Source organism: Aotus nancymaae, unplaced genomic scaffold (genome assembly GCF_030222135.1).
Source record: "Aotus nancymaae isolate 86718 unplaced genomic scaffold, 86718_ANA_hifiasm-v0.15.2.pri h1tg000018l, whole genome shotgun sequence".
Taxonomy (NCBI): domain Eukaryota; kingdom Metazoa; phylum Chordata; class Mammalia; order Primates; family Aotidae; genus Aotus; species Aotus nancymaae.
In genome coordinates, this window is record NW_026988430.1 from 7,372,841 (window position 1) to 7,391,079 (window position 18,239).

General features: G+C 38.5%; 1 protein-coding gene across 5 annotated transcripts in view; it reads right to left on the reverse strand.

Moving 5' to 3' along the window:
* LOC135275735 (developmentally-regulated GTP-binding protein 2-like) overlaps positions 1-18,239 on the reverse strand; it is a 46,342-nt gene that overhangs the window by 15,775 nt on the left and 12,328 nt on the right. The window contains exon 3 of one of the 5 annotated variants that reach the window (XR_010343292.1): positions 6,099-6,215. The exons of the other annotated variants lie outside the window; for them this stretch is intronic. The gene's annotated coding sequence lies outside the window, so the exon portion shown is untranslated. The remainder of the gene's footprint in view (positions 1-6,098; positions 6,216-18,239) is intronic. 5 annotated transcript variants of the gene reach the window in all.

The window sequence follows — 18,239 nt, forward strand, 5'->3', positions numbered from 1 at the left end:
GTCTTTACTAAAAATACAAAAACTTAGCCAGGCAAGGTGGCACGTGCCTGTAGTCCCAGCTACTCAGGAGGCTGAGGCAGGAGAATTGCTCGGATTCAGGAGGTGAAGGTTGCAGTGAGCCAACATTTCACCAGTGCACTCCAGCCTGGGCGACAGAGCAAGACTCCATCTCAAAAAAAAAAAAAAAAAAGTATCTTGAACTTGATAGAGCTTACATTGGGAAATAAAATATATGTTTTAAATTTTTCTTTTAATTCCATCTTACACAAACATTTCAAAGTCACCTTATATGTGAATTCTCTCCTCCCATTCCTCTTATGAACTAAAAAGCTCCTTAATAGCAACTATTTATGTATATTCTGTCTCTTCTCCAAAGTCCCAACTTCAAGAATTTGCATAGTAATATAACAGAGCTCAAAAATTATTTATTCAAGACCAGCCTGGTCAGCATGGCAAAACCCCATCTCTACTAAAAATACAAAAATTAGCCAGGCATGCTGGGACATGCTTGTAATCCCACCTAACTGGAAGGCTGAGGTGGGAGGATCACTTGAACCTGGGAAGGGGTGGTTGCAGTGAATTTTATCATTTGGCAACAAATACTGTCAGCTGTTTTCCTTGAAGCGACAAGCTCACTTAATTCATTTTCAAACAAATGTCTGCCAAATACCCAACTCTGAACAACCATAGTTTGTTGATCATCACTCTTTTGAGTAAAAATGGTATTCGACGCCGGGCATGGTGGCTAATGCCTATAATCCCAGCACTTTGGGAGGCTGAGGTGGGTGGATCACGAGGTCAGGAGTTCAAGACCAGCCTGACCAACATGGTGAAACCCCATCTCTACTAAAAATACAAAAATTAGCCAAGTGTGATGGTGTGCATCTGTAATCCAAGCTACTCAGGAGACTAAGGCAGGAGAATTGCTTGAACCAGGAAGGTGGAGGTTGCAGTGAGCCAAGATGGCGCCACTGTACTCTAGCCTGGTGACAGAGCGAGACTGCCTCAAAAAAAAAAAAAAAGAAAAAAAAACCCCAAAAAGGTATTCCACCAAAAAAAGAGTTAATTGAACTAATAAACTCAATCCATTGTACCCAGGCTCATCTTTGGGACAACTATTTTACTTCAGTATGCAGAAGTGCTTTATGCATAATTCCTACGTCATCACACGCATTTAAAACCATGTTAAAAAGTTTATATTTAATAAAATTATCTATTGCTCCAAGGACATTCTTAAGCAAAACTGGCATTTTTTTTACTAGGAATATGTGGCAGCAAAAAATATAGTGACTGTAAATATAATTTGATCCAATGTCGGCAAGCTTTTCTCATCGCTTTTGTACCATTGTTCCAAGTGTCAACACAGTGGAAAAAAAAAAAAAAAGACCATCTTAGAATCATGATGAGAACAGTTCTGACCTCACAGATGCTCTTCAAATAGTCTCTGGGAACCACATTTCAAGAACTCCTGAGTTAGTGGAATACATTATTATCCCCATTTCTGTAGAAAAGAAAATGTATGTACAAGAAAATAAAATATCTTATTTGAGTCAAGGACGTGTGTATATGTAGGGGGAGTAAAGGTGTAGAGTTTTTGTAGGGGATTGAAGTCGTTCTCAGCTTAAGGTAAATGTAATTTTTTTCCACAACCGACTTCTAATTATTTTTTATGTAAGCCCCATAGCAACCACAAAAACATATATATATCTATAGAAGACACATAAAAAGAAAAAGAAATCAAAGCATATCACTACTAAAAAGTTAACAAAACAGGCCGGGCATGGTGGCTCACGCCTATAATCCAAGCACTTTGGAGGCCCAGGCGGATGGATCACCTGAGGTCGGGAGTTCAAGACCCACCTGACCAACATGGTGAAAGCCCATCTTAGAAAAAAAAAAAAAGGTAACAAAACACAAAGGAAGATACCAAGAGAGAAAAAGAGCTATAAGAGAAAACAATTAAAATGGCAATGAATCTTATCCTATAAATAATTACTTTAAATTTAATTGGATTAAACTTCCCAATTAAAAGACACAGAGTGGCCAGGCATGGTAGCTCATGCCTGAGTTCTTCGGGAGGCCAAGGCAGGAAGATTGAGAGGACAGGAGTTCAAGACCAGCCTGGACAACATGGTAAAATCCCATCTCTACCAAAAAAAAGAAAAATTAGCCAGTGTGGTGGCTCATGCCTGTAGTCCCAGCTACTCAGGAGGTTGAGGTGGGAAGACTGATTGAGCCTAGGGGGGTCAAAGCAGGTGGCAGTGAGCCAGAGCAAGATCCTGTGTCCAAAAAAAAAGAAAGAACAGAAAAGAAAAAAGTGATAGAGTGGCTGAAGGAATAAAAACAAGATACAAATATATGCTATCTCTGGCTGGGCACAGTGGCTCACGCCTGCAATCTCAGCAATTTGAGAGGCCAAGGCAGGCAGATCACCTGAGGTGAGGAGTTCGAGACCAGCCTGGCCAACATGGTGAAACCCCATGTCTACTAAAAACACAAAAATTAGCCATGCATGGTGGAAGTCACCTGTAATCCCAGCAACTTGGGAGGCTGAGGGATGAGAATCACTTGAGAATCGTCTGAACTCAGGAGGTGGATGCTGGAGTGAGCCAAGAATATGCTACTGCACTCCAGCCCGGGCGATAGAGCTAAACTCTGTCTCAAAAAAACAAAATAAAAAAAATACATATATGTTATCTCCAAGGGATTAAATCCTTTAGATCTAAGAATATGCACAAGGTGAAAGTAAAGGGATGAATAAAAAGTCCATGTAAATGACAATCAAAACAGAGCCATGCATACATCAGACAAAATTCAAAAAGTAACAAAGAAGGATGTTATAAAATGATAAAAGAGTCAATCCACCAAGAAGATATGAAAGTAAAAATACATATGCACCCAACATCAGAGCACTTAAATTTATAAAGCAAGCATTAACAGAACTGAAAAAATAGATGGGAATACAACAGTAGTAGGAAACTTTTCTACCCCACTTTCATTTTTTTGTTTTTGTTTTTGAGAGGGAGTCTCACTCTGTCACTCAGGTTGGAGTGCAGTGGCTTGATATCGGCTCACTGCAACCTCTGCCTCCTGGATTCAAGCAATTCTCCTGCCTCAGCCTCCTGAGTAGCTGGGTTTATAGGTGTGTGCCACTACACCCGGCTAATTTTGTATTTTAGTAGAAGCAGGGTTTCACCATGTTGGTCAGGCTGGTCGCAAACTCCTGACCTTGTGATCTGCCTGCCTCGGCCTCCTAGAGTGCTGGGATCACAGACATGAGCCACCGTGCCCAGCCTCTACTTCACTTTCAATAATGGACAGAACAACCAGATAGAAAATCAGTAAGAAAACAAAGGACTTAAACAACAAGTAGACCTAATAGGCATATACAGAACATTTTACCCAACAGCAGCAGAATATACCATCTTCTACAGCATACCAGAATGTTTCAGGATGGATCACGTTAGGTCACAAAACAAGTATTAAGAAATTTAGGAGACTGAAATCACAGCAGAAGGAAAACCAGAAAATTCAAAATTATGTGGAAATTAAACACTCCCTTGAACACCAATGGGTCAAGGAACAAATCAAAAGAGAAATTAGAAAGTATATTGACCACAGCAAAGGCAGCAGTAAGAAGAAAGCGTATGACAATAAACACCCACAATAAAGAAGAAAGATCTCAAGTAAACAACCTAACTTTAAACCTCAGGGAATCACAAAAACAAAGTGAGCCTTAAATTAGCAGAAGGAAGGAAAAAATAAAGATTAGAGCAGATATAAACAAAAAAGGAACAGAAAATAGAAAAAAAAATCAGTAAAACTGAGTTTTTAAAATATCAACAAAATTGACAAACCTTTAGCTAGATTACAAAAAAAGAGAAGACTCAAATAAAATCAGAAATGAAAAAGTAGAGAGTGCAACTAATGCCACAGAAATAAAAAGGATCATGAGACTACTGTGAACAATTATATACCAACAAGCTGCACAGCCTATAAGAAATGGTTAAATTACTAGAAACATAAAATCTAGCAAGGCTGAATTATGAATAGAAGACCTAGCAAGGCACAGTGGCTCACACCTGTAATCACAACACTTTGGGAGGCCAAGGCAGGCAGATCACTTGAGGTCAGGAGTTTGAGACCAGTCTGGCCAACATAGTGAAACACTGTCCACTAAAAATACAAAAATCAGCAGGGCATGGTGCCACACGCCTGTCGTCTCAGTTACTCAGGAGGCTGAGGTAGGAGAATCGCTTGAGCCTGGGAGGTGGAGGCTGCAGTGAGCCAAGATCATACCACTGCAGTCCAGTCAGGGCAACAGAGAGAGATTCCATCTCAAATGACAACAACAAGATCTAAATAGATTTAAACAGCAAAGCTCATGACCAGATGACTTAACTGGTAAATTCTACCAAATACTTAAAGAAAAATTAATGCCAATACTTTCCAAAATCTTCCAAAAAGTGGAAGAGGAAGAAACACTTCCAAATTCATTTTATAAGGTCAGAATTACCCTGATATCAAAGCCAGACAAGAAAAGAAAACTATAGGCCAATATCCCTGATATAGAGATGCAAAAAATCTTATCAAAATACTAGTAAATCAAGTTCAACAACACATTAAAAGGCTTATACGCCAAGACCACAGTAGGATTTATTCCTGGTATGCCAGAATGGTTCAATATAAAAAAATTGTTTAATGTGACACATCAAATTGACAGAAAGAGAAATAAAAATCACATGACTATCTCACTGGATGCACAAAAGTTATTTGACAAAACTCAACAGGCTTTCATAATAGAAACTCTCAACAAACTAGGAATAGAAGGAAATTGTCCATAACTAACATCATATTCAATGGTAAAAAGCTGAAAGCTTTTCCTCTAAGATCAAGAACAAGGAAAGGATGTTCACTCTCACCGCTTCTATTATCATAGTCTTGGAATACTAGCCAGGGCAATTAGGCAATTCTTTTTAAAAGGCTTCCAACTTAGGAATAAAGAAGCAAAAAAACCTCTCTCTTCACAGAGGTGATTATTTTATGTAAAAAACCACAGATACTCTACAAAACAAAATCTGTTAGAACTAATTTAGTTAAATGGTATTATTATACAAAATCAACACAGAGAAATCAGTTCCACTTATATATACTAACAATGAACTAAGGGAAATTATGAAAACAATTCCATTGACAATAGCATCGAAAAGAATAAAACACAGGTACCAGATGGCCCATGCCTGTAATCCTAACACTTTGGGAGGCCAAGGCAGGAGGATCGCTTGAGTCCAGGAGTTCAGGACCAGTCTGGACAACATGGTGAAATCCTATCTCTACAAAAAATACAAAAATTAGCTGGGTGTTGTGGTGTGTGCCTGTAGTCCCAGCTACTTTGGAAACTGAGGTGGGAGGATCACCTGAGCCCAGGGAGGTGAAGGTTGCAGTGAGCCGAGATCACACCACTACAGTCCAACCTGGAGTGAGACTCCAGAGTGAGACCCTGTCTCAAAATAAATAAAATAAAATAAAATAAAATAAAATAAAATAAAATAAAATAAAATAAAATAAAATACTTGGGAATAAACTTAACAAAGGAGGTAAAAGGCCTATACACCAAAAACTAAAAAATATTGGTGAAAGAAATTTTGAAAGACAGAAATAAGTGGAAAGACATCTGTGTTCATAAATTGGAAGACAATATTTTGTAAATATCCATTCTATCCAAAGTGATCTATACAATCCCTATCAAAATCCCAGTGGCAATTTTTACACAAATCATCCAAACAATCCTAAAATTCATATGAAACCACAAAGGACCCCAAATAGCCAAAACAATCTTGGAAAATAACAACAAAGCTGAAGGCACTACATATCCTGATTTCAAAATATATCACAAAGCTGTAGTAATTAAAACAGTACGGTACTGAAATGAAAACAGACAAATAGCCAGGTGCAGCTCACGCCTGGAATCCCAGTACTTTGGGAGGCTGAGGCTCGTGGGTCACCTGAGGTCAGGAGTTCAAGACCAGCCTGGCCAACATAGCGAAACCCCATCTCTACTAAAAATACAAAAATTAGCAGGGTGTAGTGGCAGATACCTGTAATCCCAGCTACTCAGGAGGCTGAGGCATGAAGATTGCTTGAAGCTGGGAGGTGGAGATTGCAGTGAACCAAGATTGCACCACTGCACTCCAGCCTGGGTGAGAGAGCAAGACCTGGTCTCGGGGAAAAAAAAAAAATACAAATAGATCAATGAACTAGAATACAGAGGCTGTAAATAAACCTATGCATATACAGTTAACTGTTCTTCAATAAGAGCATAAAGAATACACAATGGGAAAAGGACAGCATCTTCAACAAATGGTGCTGGGAAATCTGAAAATCCACATGCAAAAAGAATGAAACTGGACCTTTACCTTACACCAGACACAAAAATTAACTCAACATAGATTAAAGAGTTAAACAAAAATAAGATCTGAAACTATAAAAATCCTAGAAAAAAACATAGGGGAAAAATTCATAACTGTGATCTTAGCAACAATTTCTTGCATATGACGTTAAAAGTACAAATAGATAGGTAGAAAGACATCAAACTAAGAATCAGTAGAACGAAAAGGCAACCTGCAGAATGGGAGAAAACACCTGCAGAACTAGAGAAAAATACCACATATTAAGAAGCGATTAATATCCAAAATATATAAGGAAATCCTGTAAGTCAGTAGCAAACAAATAATCTGATTTAAAAAATAGCCAAAGGACTTGAGTAGGCATTCTCCAAAGAAGACATACAAATGTCTCCTTTTGAAAAGGTATGTATGAAAAGATGCTCAACATTAGAAATTATGGGAGAAAAGGAAATCAAAACTACAACACGGCATCATTTTACGCTTGTTGGGATGTCCATTATCAAAAAAACAAAAGATAACAAGCATTGGCGAAGATGTGGAGAAATTGGAACCCTTTGTACACTGTTGGTGGAAATCTAAAATGGTGCCGCTGCGATGGAAAACGGTATAGAAGTTCCTCAAAAAAATTAAAAATACAACCACCATATGATCCAGCAATCCTATTTCTGGGCATTTATACAAAAGAATTGAAATCAGGATTTTGGAGAGATATTTGCACTCCCATATTTATAGCTGCATCATTTACAACCGCTAACATACAGAAGCAACCTAAATGTCCATTGATGGGTGAATGGATACATAAAATGTGATACATGCATACAATGGAATAACATTCAGTCACAAAAAAAGAGGGAAATCCTGCCACATGGAACAACATGGATGAATCTTGAGGATATTATGCTAAGTCAAATAAGCTGGTGATAGCACAAATACTGCATGACTCCACTTTATGAAGTACTTAAAATAGTAACTCACAGAAACAGAAAATATAATGGCGGCTGCCAGCAGACGGGGGAAATGTAACATTGCTATGAACAGGTATAAAGTTTCAGTTATGCAAGGCGATTTCTGGAGGTATGCTGTACAACACAGTGCTTCTAGTTAACAGTAGTGTACAATTAAAAAAATTTATATTTTTTTCTTTGAGACACTCTCCCTCTGTTGCCTAACCTGGAATGCAGTGGCATGACCTTGGCTCACTACAACTTCCGCCTCCCAGGTTCAAGCAATGTTCTTGCCTCAGCCTCCCGAGTACTGGGACAACATGTGTGTGCTAATTTTTATATTTTTAGTAGAGACGGGGTTTCACCACGTTGGCCAGGCTAGCCTCAAACTCCTAGCCTCAATTGATCTGCCTGCCTTGGTCTCCCAAAGTGCTGGGATTACAGGAGTGAGCCATCATGCCCAGCCACAAATATTTATTGTATGGCTACTATGAGCAAATTACTGAGCAAAAAATGTCTGTCCAAAAGCTTTAAAATCAGAACCTGGTTGTTTGTAAATGACTGCTTTTCTATTAATGACTGCTTTTCTAGTAATCAAAAACATCTATTAATCAAAATTTCTATTAATCAATACCAGATGCATACAGTAGGAATTTGTCTAGATATTAATGCATATTTATTTTCTGGGGATTAAAACCATTGGAAGAAGTATTAATACTCTTAAATAAAACATTAACTATATTGCAGAAACTGAACTAGGTCACACCCTTCTTTCAGATACAGAAAGTTTTCATTTGTTTACTTCGAGAATAAAAGGACACTAAAACATTTTAAAATATTTTAATAAATAATAAAATATGTTTTAAGAATAAACTCAAGAAGTACTAGAGGAAAAAAAATGCTTTGGTCCAATTCCCACAATACCCTTTAGAGAAACTGCTTAAAACAACCTGTTTTTTTTTTTTTAAAAAAGAACCTTTTAGGAAACTGTGAGATCAGTTAAGTAGAATAGATATATTTTATTTTATTTTATTTTATTTTATTTTATTTTATGAGACAGAATCTCGCTCTGTCACCCAGACTGGAGTGCAGTGGCATGATCTCGGCTCACTGCAACCTTCTTCTCCCAGGTTCAAGTGATTCTCCTGCCTTAGCCTCTAGAGTAGCTGGAGTTACAGGCATGCACCACATGCCCAGCTAATTTTGTTGTATTTTTAGTATTTTTTTTGTATTTTACCATGTTGGCCAGGCTGGTCTGGAACTCCCGACCTCAAGTGATTCACCTGCCTCGGCCTCCCAAAGTGCTGGGGATTACAGGTGTCAGACACTCGTCCGGCCCAAAATGGATGTAATATTTTAGATCACCCATTTGTCAAGCAGTGGTAAGATCATTTCAGGGAACATGAAGTAATAGATTTAAGTATAAATCTGTTAGAACAATTAAAGTATTAAAGGTAAAAGTTTAAATAACCAAATAAATTCTTCAGACTATAAATTCATGCAATGGACAAAAAGTTTCCTGAATGCTCAGCTTGTGACTATTGCATCTATTACTGTACTGTTGGTGTTTTGGCACATAAAAAGTGCGTAATAAATATTTGCTAAGAGAATGAACTTACCACAAAGACCTGTTGAAAGAAGGAATTTACCACATATATCACCACGTTTTCTGTTATCTTATATTGTTAGCAATATCTTTATGAAAAATTTTGAGGTCAGGAGTTCTCCTTAGGCAGAGGGAAGATGTCTGAAGATAAAGACAGCTTAAAGCAGAGAAGATAAGCAATGGAAGTGGGGCTCCACCTCAAGGCACGACGGGCAGGCCTATTCCTAAAAGACCATCAGGCAGTCAGGCATGGGGCTCTGAAGGAGTATGTATTCTAGGCAAAATGCAAAATTAGCAATTTCATCAAAGTCAGTTCAGAAGAAATTATTTTGTTAACTTCCACCTCTCTACATAAAGCAAGATCCTAAAATCAAACTTAGTATTTATTTAAATGCCAAGTACAAAGCATCACTGTACCGTAAAAGAATTTAGTCAAAAGAAATTATACACTGCTTGTGAGTTCTTTGTGTTGATCTTAAGTTACAAAAGTAGTAAGCCATTATAAATCTCTTCACTGCTAAAAGGAGTAACAAGGACATATTCAGGGAACTCTAGGCCACACAAGAGTAGTGATATAAGTAAAAGGTTTATTTAAGACAGACATTATCCATTCTTTATGAAAAATGGGAGCTAGAACCACTGGAGGAAAAGATAGTAAGAATTTCTAGGCTCCAGACAAGTTTTATATACAAATATAAGAGGTATTAATATAAAGCTACCTTCTGGAGTTCAAGAGGTTTTAATACAATGAAAGTATTAAATAATTATGACAGAAACCACTACAGTGGGTGTTAAAACATTATCTTCCTAATGTGCTTGCTATTTAAAGGGAAAACAGCAAATTAATATAGAAAACATCATCCTTTGATTTGATTTGAAATCCTAACAAGCAGATCAAGATGAAATAAGTACCCTATTCTGCCTCTCTCATGGAATGCAACTAAAAACAATGGGCAGATGCATCCGAGGACCTGGAAGCAGGTGGACTGAGAAAAGTAACCAGAACTCACAGTATCTCCAACTCCTGACAAGTTTGTCCAGCACCTCCTGGCCTGGATTCAAAAGCTGAAACTGCACACTAGATGCACAAAGAAAAATTTCCAAGAGAGGCCCTCTATTTCTGGTCTGAGGAACAGGAAAGGGGGCTCCCAGAGATCAAAGAGAATGGAGGAAATCCCCTGGGTTGTTTTGTTTCATTCTCTCCCTCTTGGGATCCCAGGCAGTATCAGAGCAGCAAAAGAGTCAATGACAGCAGCTCCAAGAATCCTACTTTCTGACAAGAGAAACTGCAGTCCCAAGAGGAAGAAGAGAGTCTTGGCCACAGAGGCTGACACAGCTGCAGGAAGCGTGCTTAAGTACAGAAACTAAAGCCCTGACTTTCTAGCCAGACAACAGGAAAGGGATAGAGGGAGGTTCTTAGGAGTCAGAAAGTGTCAGGCACATCAAAGAAAAGAAGGAGCTCATGAAAACATAGAGTTTTATGTACACTCCTGGGGCCACCCGTGAGTTGGGAGTGCATGGCCCTGCTTCTAAGAGTGTACAAAGGCTTTGGGACCTGACCACTGGCCAGGTCCCAGAGTGGACACAAAAAGGCACGTAAGCAGGTCAGAGACAAAACTGAACTGATGCTGGAACCAGAGCCTACAGAATGCTGGTTGGAATTTGTGGCCTGAACCTAAATTGGTCAACTGCTTGTTAAAGCAAAAACTTCAATATTTTCCACAGGACTTAAACAAGATTCAGAATTATGTAATGTTAAGTCAAACTGTCCAGGATACAATCCAAAATTAATTGTCATACAAAGAAATAGAAAATCCCACAGGAGAAAAGACAAGAGACGACACATACGTTGGGATTATAAAACAAAAAAAAATTTTACGTAGCTACTAAAACCATGCTCTATTAAGGTCACTCTTGAAACAAATGATAAGAGTTTCAGGAGGAAAATAAAAGACTATACACAAAAAAAGAAAATTTTAGAACTAAAAAAAAAATAATCAAATTTAAAATTCACTACAAAGACTCAGTAACAGAATGGAAATGACAGGGGAAATAACCAATGAATATTAAGACAGATGAATAGAAATTTCTGAAGCTGAAGAACAGGTAAAAAGAATTTTGAAAAGTAAATAAAGCCTCGGGAACCTGCCAAACAGTAACAAAATTAACATTTGGGTTACTAAAATCCTAGAAGGAAAAGAGTGAAGTACAGTGTCAAAAAAATATTTCAAGACTCTAATGGCTGAAGACCCCCCAAATTTGGCAAAATACAAACTTACAGAAACAAGAAGTTCAGTGAATTTCAAACAGGAAGAAACTCAGAGAAACCCACGTTCAGACACCAACCAAATTGCTGCTTTGCAAACACTTTCAAAGCAGCTAAAGAAAATAATGGTGCTATACACAAAGTAATAATGATTCCAAGACAGCACATTAATCACCAGAAAATACGTGAAGCAAAACCAGACAGAGCTGAAAGTAAAATTGGAAAAACAATTATAGTTGGAAAATTCAACAATATTCTCTGAGTAATGAAGTAATATAATTGCATACAGAGTATTAGCAAGAATAAAGAAAAACTGAACACCATCATCAACCAACTGAATCAACTTAAAATTTATAGAAAACTGCCTGAAAAGAGAATGCACATTCTTTACACTAAGATATAAAAAATTAATAAATGGGCCAGACTCATGCCTGTAACCCCAGCACTTTGGGAGGCCAAAGGATTGCCTGAGGTCAGGAGTTCAAGACCTGTCTGGCCTACATGGTGAATCCCCCCATCTCTACTAAAAATACAAAAAAATTAGTGGGGCGTGGTGGTGTGTGCCTGTAATCCCAGCTACTGGGGAGGCTGAGGCAGGGGAACTGGTTTGGTTGAACCAGGGAGGTGGAGGTTGCAGTGAGCCAAGATTGTGTCACTACAGTCCAACACTCTAGCCTGGGTGACACAGCAACTCTGTCTAAAATAAAAAAAAAAGAAATTAATAAATGAAATCATTCAAAATATATTATCTGACCATAATGTAATTAAATGAGAAATAAATCGAACAAAAAGAAAAAACAGGAAAAGAAGTTTCCAATGACTTGCAAACTAAACAACGTATTTCTATATAATCCGTGAGTAAAAGAATAAGACTCAAGGGAAATTAGAACATTTGATTTGTGCTCGGTTCAAAATACCAGAATTTGTGGGGGCGCAGCTAAAGCAGTGGTTAGAAGAAAATTTACAGTATTAAATGCTTATCTTAGAAAATAATGGTCTCAAACCAGCAATCTAAGTTTCTACTTTAAGCAACTTGGGGAAAAAAAAGCATAAAATAAACCCAAAGCAAGCAGGAGAAAATAAATAATAAAGAGCAGAAAATCAATTAAATTGAAAACAACAGAAATATCAAATCAAAAGCTAGTTCTTTGAAAAGACTCATAAACCCCTATACAATCTGACAAAGAAAAACAACACACAGTTGCCAACACCAGGAATAAAAGAGGGATACCACTACAAGCCCAAAATGCCACAAATTATTACATGCCCATAAATTTGACGATTCAGTAAAATGAACTGCTCAAAGGCTATAAACTACAGTTAAAATACACTCAAGAAGAAACAGATAACTTAAATAGTCCTATATCTATTAAAGAATCAGAATTCATAGTTTAAAATATTCTGAAAAAGAAAACCTCAGGCCCCAGCCGGACATGGTGACTCACATCTATAATCCTAACACTTTGGGAGGCCAAAGCAGGTGAATCACTTGAGGTTACAAGTCCGAGAGTAGCCCGGCCAACACAGTAAAACCCTGTCTCTGATAAAAATACAAAAATTACTCAGGCATGGTGGCACACACCTCTAATCTCAGCTACTTGGGAGGCTGAGGCGGGAGGATGGCTTGAACCTGGGAGGAAGAGGTTGCAGTAAGACAAGATTGCACGGATGCACTCCAGCCTGGGTGACAGAGTGAGACTCGGTCTCACACAGAAGGAAAAAAACCCTAGGCCCAGATGGTATCACTTCCCAATTCTACCAAATATCTAAAGAAGAAATGATAACAAATCTACACAATCTCTTCCAGAAATGGAAACAGAGTAAAAATAAAAACTTCCCAATCCATTTTATAAGGCCAGCATTACCCAATTTTAAGACTTACCATATTTTAATTAAGACCATGTGCTATTAATGAAGGAATAGACACATACATCATGGAATAGAAAAAGGAGTCCAAGGCCAGGTGTGATGGCGGCTCACGCCTGTAATCCCAGCACTTTGGGAGGCCAAGGCGGGCAGATCATGAGGTCAGGAGATTGAGACCATCCTGGCTAACATAGTAAAACCCCATCTCTACTAAAAATACAAAAAATTAGCCAGGCATGGTGGCACGTGCCTGTAGTCCCAGCTACTCAGGAGGCTGAAGCAGGAGAATCACTTGAACTCGGGAGGTGGAGGTTGCAGTGAGCCAAGATCGCGCCACTGCACTCCAGCCTGAGTGACAGAGCAAGACTCCATCTCCAAAAAAAAAAAAAGTCCTGTTGCTTTGCAAAAGATGCCATTTGCTTTGTAAAAGATACCTTAATAGAATACAAAGTCAGGCTATAACCTAGGAGCAAACATTTGTAAATTATATAACCAATAAAGTTTTTACTTCTAGCATATAGAAAGAACTGTCAAAATTCAACAATGAGAAAACGGATAACCCAATAAACTATGGGGAAAGATTTGAACAATTCACCAACAGATGACAAATATATACATGAAAAACCACGCAACATCATTAGCCATCAGGAAAATAAAGGAAAACCACAATGAGATATCACTATCTGTCTATTAGAATGGCTTTAAAAAAATAAAAACAACTTAAAAAAATGGCTGTATCCAGTTCTGGCAAGAAAATGAAGCCACTAAAACTCTCATATATCAATGGTAGGAAGGCAAACTAGTGTACTCTACAAAACAGTCTGGTGATATATTATATAATTAAATATACACTTACCATATAATCTGGCAAACTCGCTCCTAGGTGTTTATTTACCCTACAGAAATAAAAACTTACATCCACACAAAAACCTGTACACAAATGTTAGCAGCTTTATTTATAATCGTCAACAAAACTGAAAACAATCCAAATGTCCTACATTCATATGAAGGAACACTACTTAGGAATAAAAAGAAATGATCTATTAATAAAATTAACAACATGGATAAACTTCAAAGCTATTGTGCTGAGTGAAAGAAGCCAGTGTCAAAGGTTTCAAACTGTAGATGTATATACGCCACCAATACAGCACTCTAGAAAAGGCAAAGCTGGCCGGGTGCAGTAGTTCACACATGTAATTCCAGCACTTTGGGAGGCCAAAGTGGGTGGATCACTTTAGGTTAGGAGTTTGAGACCAGCTTGGCCAATACAGTGAAACCCTGTTTCTACTAAAAGTACAAAAAAGTGGCTAGGTGCAGTGGCTCATACTAATCCCAACACTTTGGGAGGCAGAGGCAGGTGGATCACCTGAGGTCAGCAGTTTGAGACCAGCCTGACCAACATGGAAAAACCACATCTCTACTAAAAATACAAAATTAGGCCATGGTGGCGTATGCCTATAATCCCAGCTACTCAGGAGGCTGAGGCAGGAGAATAGCTTGAACCCAGGAGACAGAGGCTTCGGTGAGCTGAGATTATGCCATTGCACTCTAGCCTGGGAATGAGCAAAACTCTGTCTCAAAGAAAAACAAAAAAAACAAAAAATATGGCAGGGCATGGTGGCACATGCCTGTAATCTCAGCTGCTTGGGAGGCTGAGGCAGGAGAACTGCTTAAACTCAGGAGGCGGAGGTTACAGTAAGCGGAGATAGCCTCACTGCATTCCAGCCTGAGTGACAGAGCAAGACGCTATCTCAAAAAAAAAAAAAGAAAGAAAGAAAGAAAGAAAAAGAAAAAAAAGAAAAGGCAAACCTATTGAGATGGAGAAAAGATCAGTGGATGCCAAGTGTTGGGATACAGGTGGGGTTTGACTTGAAAGGTGACAGAACTAACCTTTCTTTATCCTTATTGTGGTGACAGCTACAGGAATCTGTCGTGTTAAAACTCATCCAAGCATACATTTTAAAAAGGTCAAACTTACTGTATATAACGTTTGAAGATAATGAAAAAGAACAAGATAGAGTCTTGTTCTGTCACCCGGCTGGAGTGCAGTGGCATGATCTTGGCTCACTGCAACCTCCGCCTCCCAGGTTCAAGTGATTCTCCTGCCTCAGCTTCCCGGGTAGCTGGGATTACAGGCATCCTCCACCATACTCAGGTAATTTTTGTATTTTTAGTAGAGACAGCGTTTCATCATGTTGCCCAGGCTGGTTTCGAACTCCTCACCTCAAGTGATCAGCCCACCTCGGCCTCCCAAAGTGCTAGTATTACAGGTGTGAGCTACCACGCCTGGCCAGAAAACACTAATATTATTTATAATTCTCACAATACTGTGCCAAAAATTTAAATTAAAAGAGGGAGATCTTTCTCTGAAAACTTCGACGGTGGATACAATTAACAAAGCCAGAAAGCATTCTAAAATATGGACTCTTTAATTCCTTAAACCTCGCTGGCTGTAGGAACAAAACTAAAATTGTAGAATAAATGCTTGGGGTGGGGGAAACCTATAAAAATATTCTTCAGGCTGAGAGTGGTCGCTCATGCCTGTAATCACAGCACTTTGGGAGGCTGAGGTGGGTGGATCACCTGTGCTCAGGAGTTCGAGACTAGCCTGACCAACATGGTGAAACCCCATCTCTACTAAAAATACAAAAAATTAGCTGGGCATGGTGGCAGGCGCCTGTAATCCCAGCTACTTGGAGGCTGAGGTAGGACAATCACTTGATCCAGGGAGGTGGAGGTTGCAGTGAGCCGAGATTGTGCCACTGCACTCCAGCCTGAGCAACAAGAGTGAAACTCTATGTGGGGAAAAAAAAAAAAAGATAAAGCACACTCCAGATTCATAAAATATATTTTTAGTAGTCTGAAGAAATATTAATATCACTCTTTTGACTTCAGAACAAAGATCATTTCAGTCATTCAATAATAGTTGTGGGAATTACAAAATGAAGAGTAACTATCTTTATTTTTTCAATTTTAAAGGAAGTTTTATTTTTATTTTCATAAGAAATTGGAAAGAGCAAAATAACTTTTAGCTTCTTTATAAACAAAAGCTACTTTTTGTGTTCAGACAAGTAAGAGTCTACAGGAATGGTGAGACTCTCACATTGTTTCTTAATTAGATGTATATAATGCAAAATGCTATTAACTCATTTGTACAAGGCTTTCTCTGCTCCCTCTTAACCTCTCTGTTAGAACCAGTAACTTATTTTTACCACTCCGTCCTGATAGTCCACCTTCCTTGTCTCCATAGTACTACACTCCTAATTTCCTCTTCTATCTGCCCATTCCTCGATTATTTTTGTCCCCATTTATTAACACACTGTGTCAGATATGGTTTACTTCCTTTACTCCTCCTCTTCTTCTTGAGGCTATTTGTTCTTTTATTCTTTCTGCTGGAAAGCATATTTACTCTCAAATCTTTAATTATTTCTAGAGCAATAGTTATCAAACTTTTTTTAAGTTATAACTTCCTTTGCTTCCTCTCTCAAAATAAACTTAACAGGAGGCCGGGTACAGTGGCTCACCCCTGTAATTCCAGCACTTTGGGAGGCTGAGGAGGGCAGAGGTCTGGAGTTCGAGACCAGCCTGGCCAACATGGTGAAACCCCATCTCTACTTAAAATACCAAAAATTAGCTGGACATGGTGACGGTCACCTGTAATCTCAGCTACTTGGGAGGCTGAGGCAGGAGAATCACTTGAACCCAGGAGGCAGAGGTTGCAGTGAGCTGAGACTGTGCCACTGCCCTTCAGCCTGGGCAACAGAGAGAGACTCCGTCTCAGAGGGAAAAACAAACAAACAAACAAAGAATTCTGGCAAATTCAAGGCAACTGTCTTACTCACGCCCTCCACATGGACTCTGCAACAGCTCCCGGGGCACACCTCTGTGGAGCAGATGAAAAGTCCCTGACCTGTATGTGTAACTTGTCCTTGACCTGAGCTTTGATCTTGTATCTTATATCACTGATTGCTCTCTACTAGACATTCCCACCCACGGTAATCTTACTATCTCAACCACAATCTGTCTAAATATCAATCTAAAACATCATCGTCTGATTCTCCTTCCTGATTTCCCTGTCTGTTCAATCCACCAGTCTCCAAAACTCAAAATTGTGGTCCCATTCTTTTTTATTGTATCTGTTTATCTGCCAAGATTTGTTGACTTTTCCTTCAAGATGTTTAAACATTTACTTACCTGTTTATTTTTACCACCATACCCTCAGTGCAAGTCTTTCTATATTATAACAAAAAAACTTCTGGGGTATCCATCCTGCAAATCTCTTCCAGACTAACCTTTCATAAACACCATACTTAGAGCATCACTATCTTGCCCAGAAACCTACAGTGGCTTCCTGCTTCCTCTGTCTCAATTCTTTTTTCTGGTCTTTACAGCTCTCTATAACTTCATCTCAGTCTTTCTGTAAAAATCTCCCTTTACTTGTCTGAAAGCCCCTCTGCCCAATGTATCCTCAAATAAGAAGCTGGGCTGGTAGGGAGAAAAGAGAAAGACTCTCTCATTCAGATCTTTCTTATTCTTCTGGGGTAACTTTTATGCAAGGTTAAGTGTCATTTCCATGAAGTCTTCCCTAAACTTCAGAAATCATTTGCTGATCTCAAATTCCTCTGAACTCCTTGCAATGCTTCACTTAATTTTACTAATTCAACATGTTGAAGGCTGAATATGTTAAAACTAGATAATGACAGCTACCAATGGAGGACTTACTATATACCAGGCACTATACTAGTTTCACCATGTACCTTTTTTTTGGGATATTATTTCATCTATCTCTCATGACAATCTCGTAAAACCATACTTTCCTCATTTTAGAGATGAAGACAAAAATGAAAACAAGTTGAATACTTTGCCCTAGGTTAATGAGCTAGTAAAGAGCCATTTCAACAGGCAGGATTTCAACCTAGGATTGCTAGACTAAAAAAGTCACTCCCTAACCTTTGGTTTAAAACTCAGACCCTAAAATTACTGTGCATATAAAATAACATATGTAAATAAATGACTCAAAAGCACCTCCCACCCAACATTACAAAACTGAACATATAATTTCCTGGCTTGGTTCTGTTAGGCAAGCCAGAAGGTAGGTATCAACCTCAAATATCCCTCTCTCTTATACCCCATATTTAATCAATAACAAA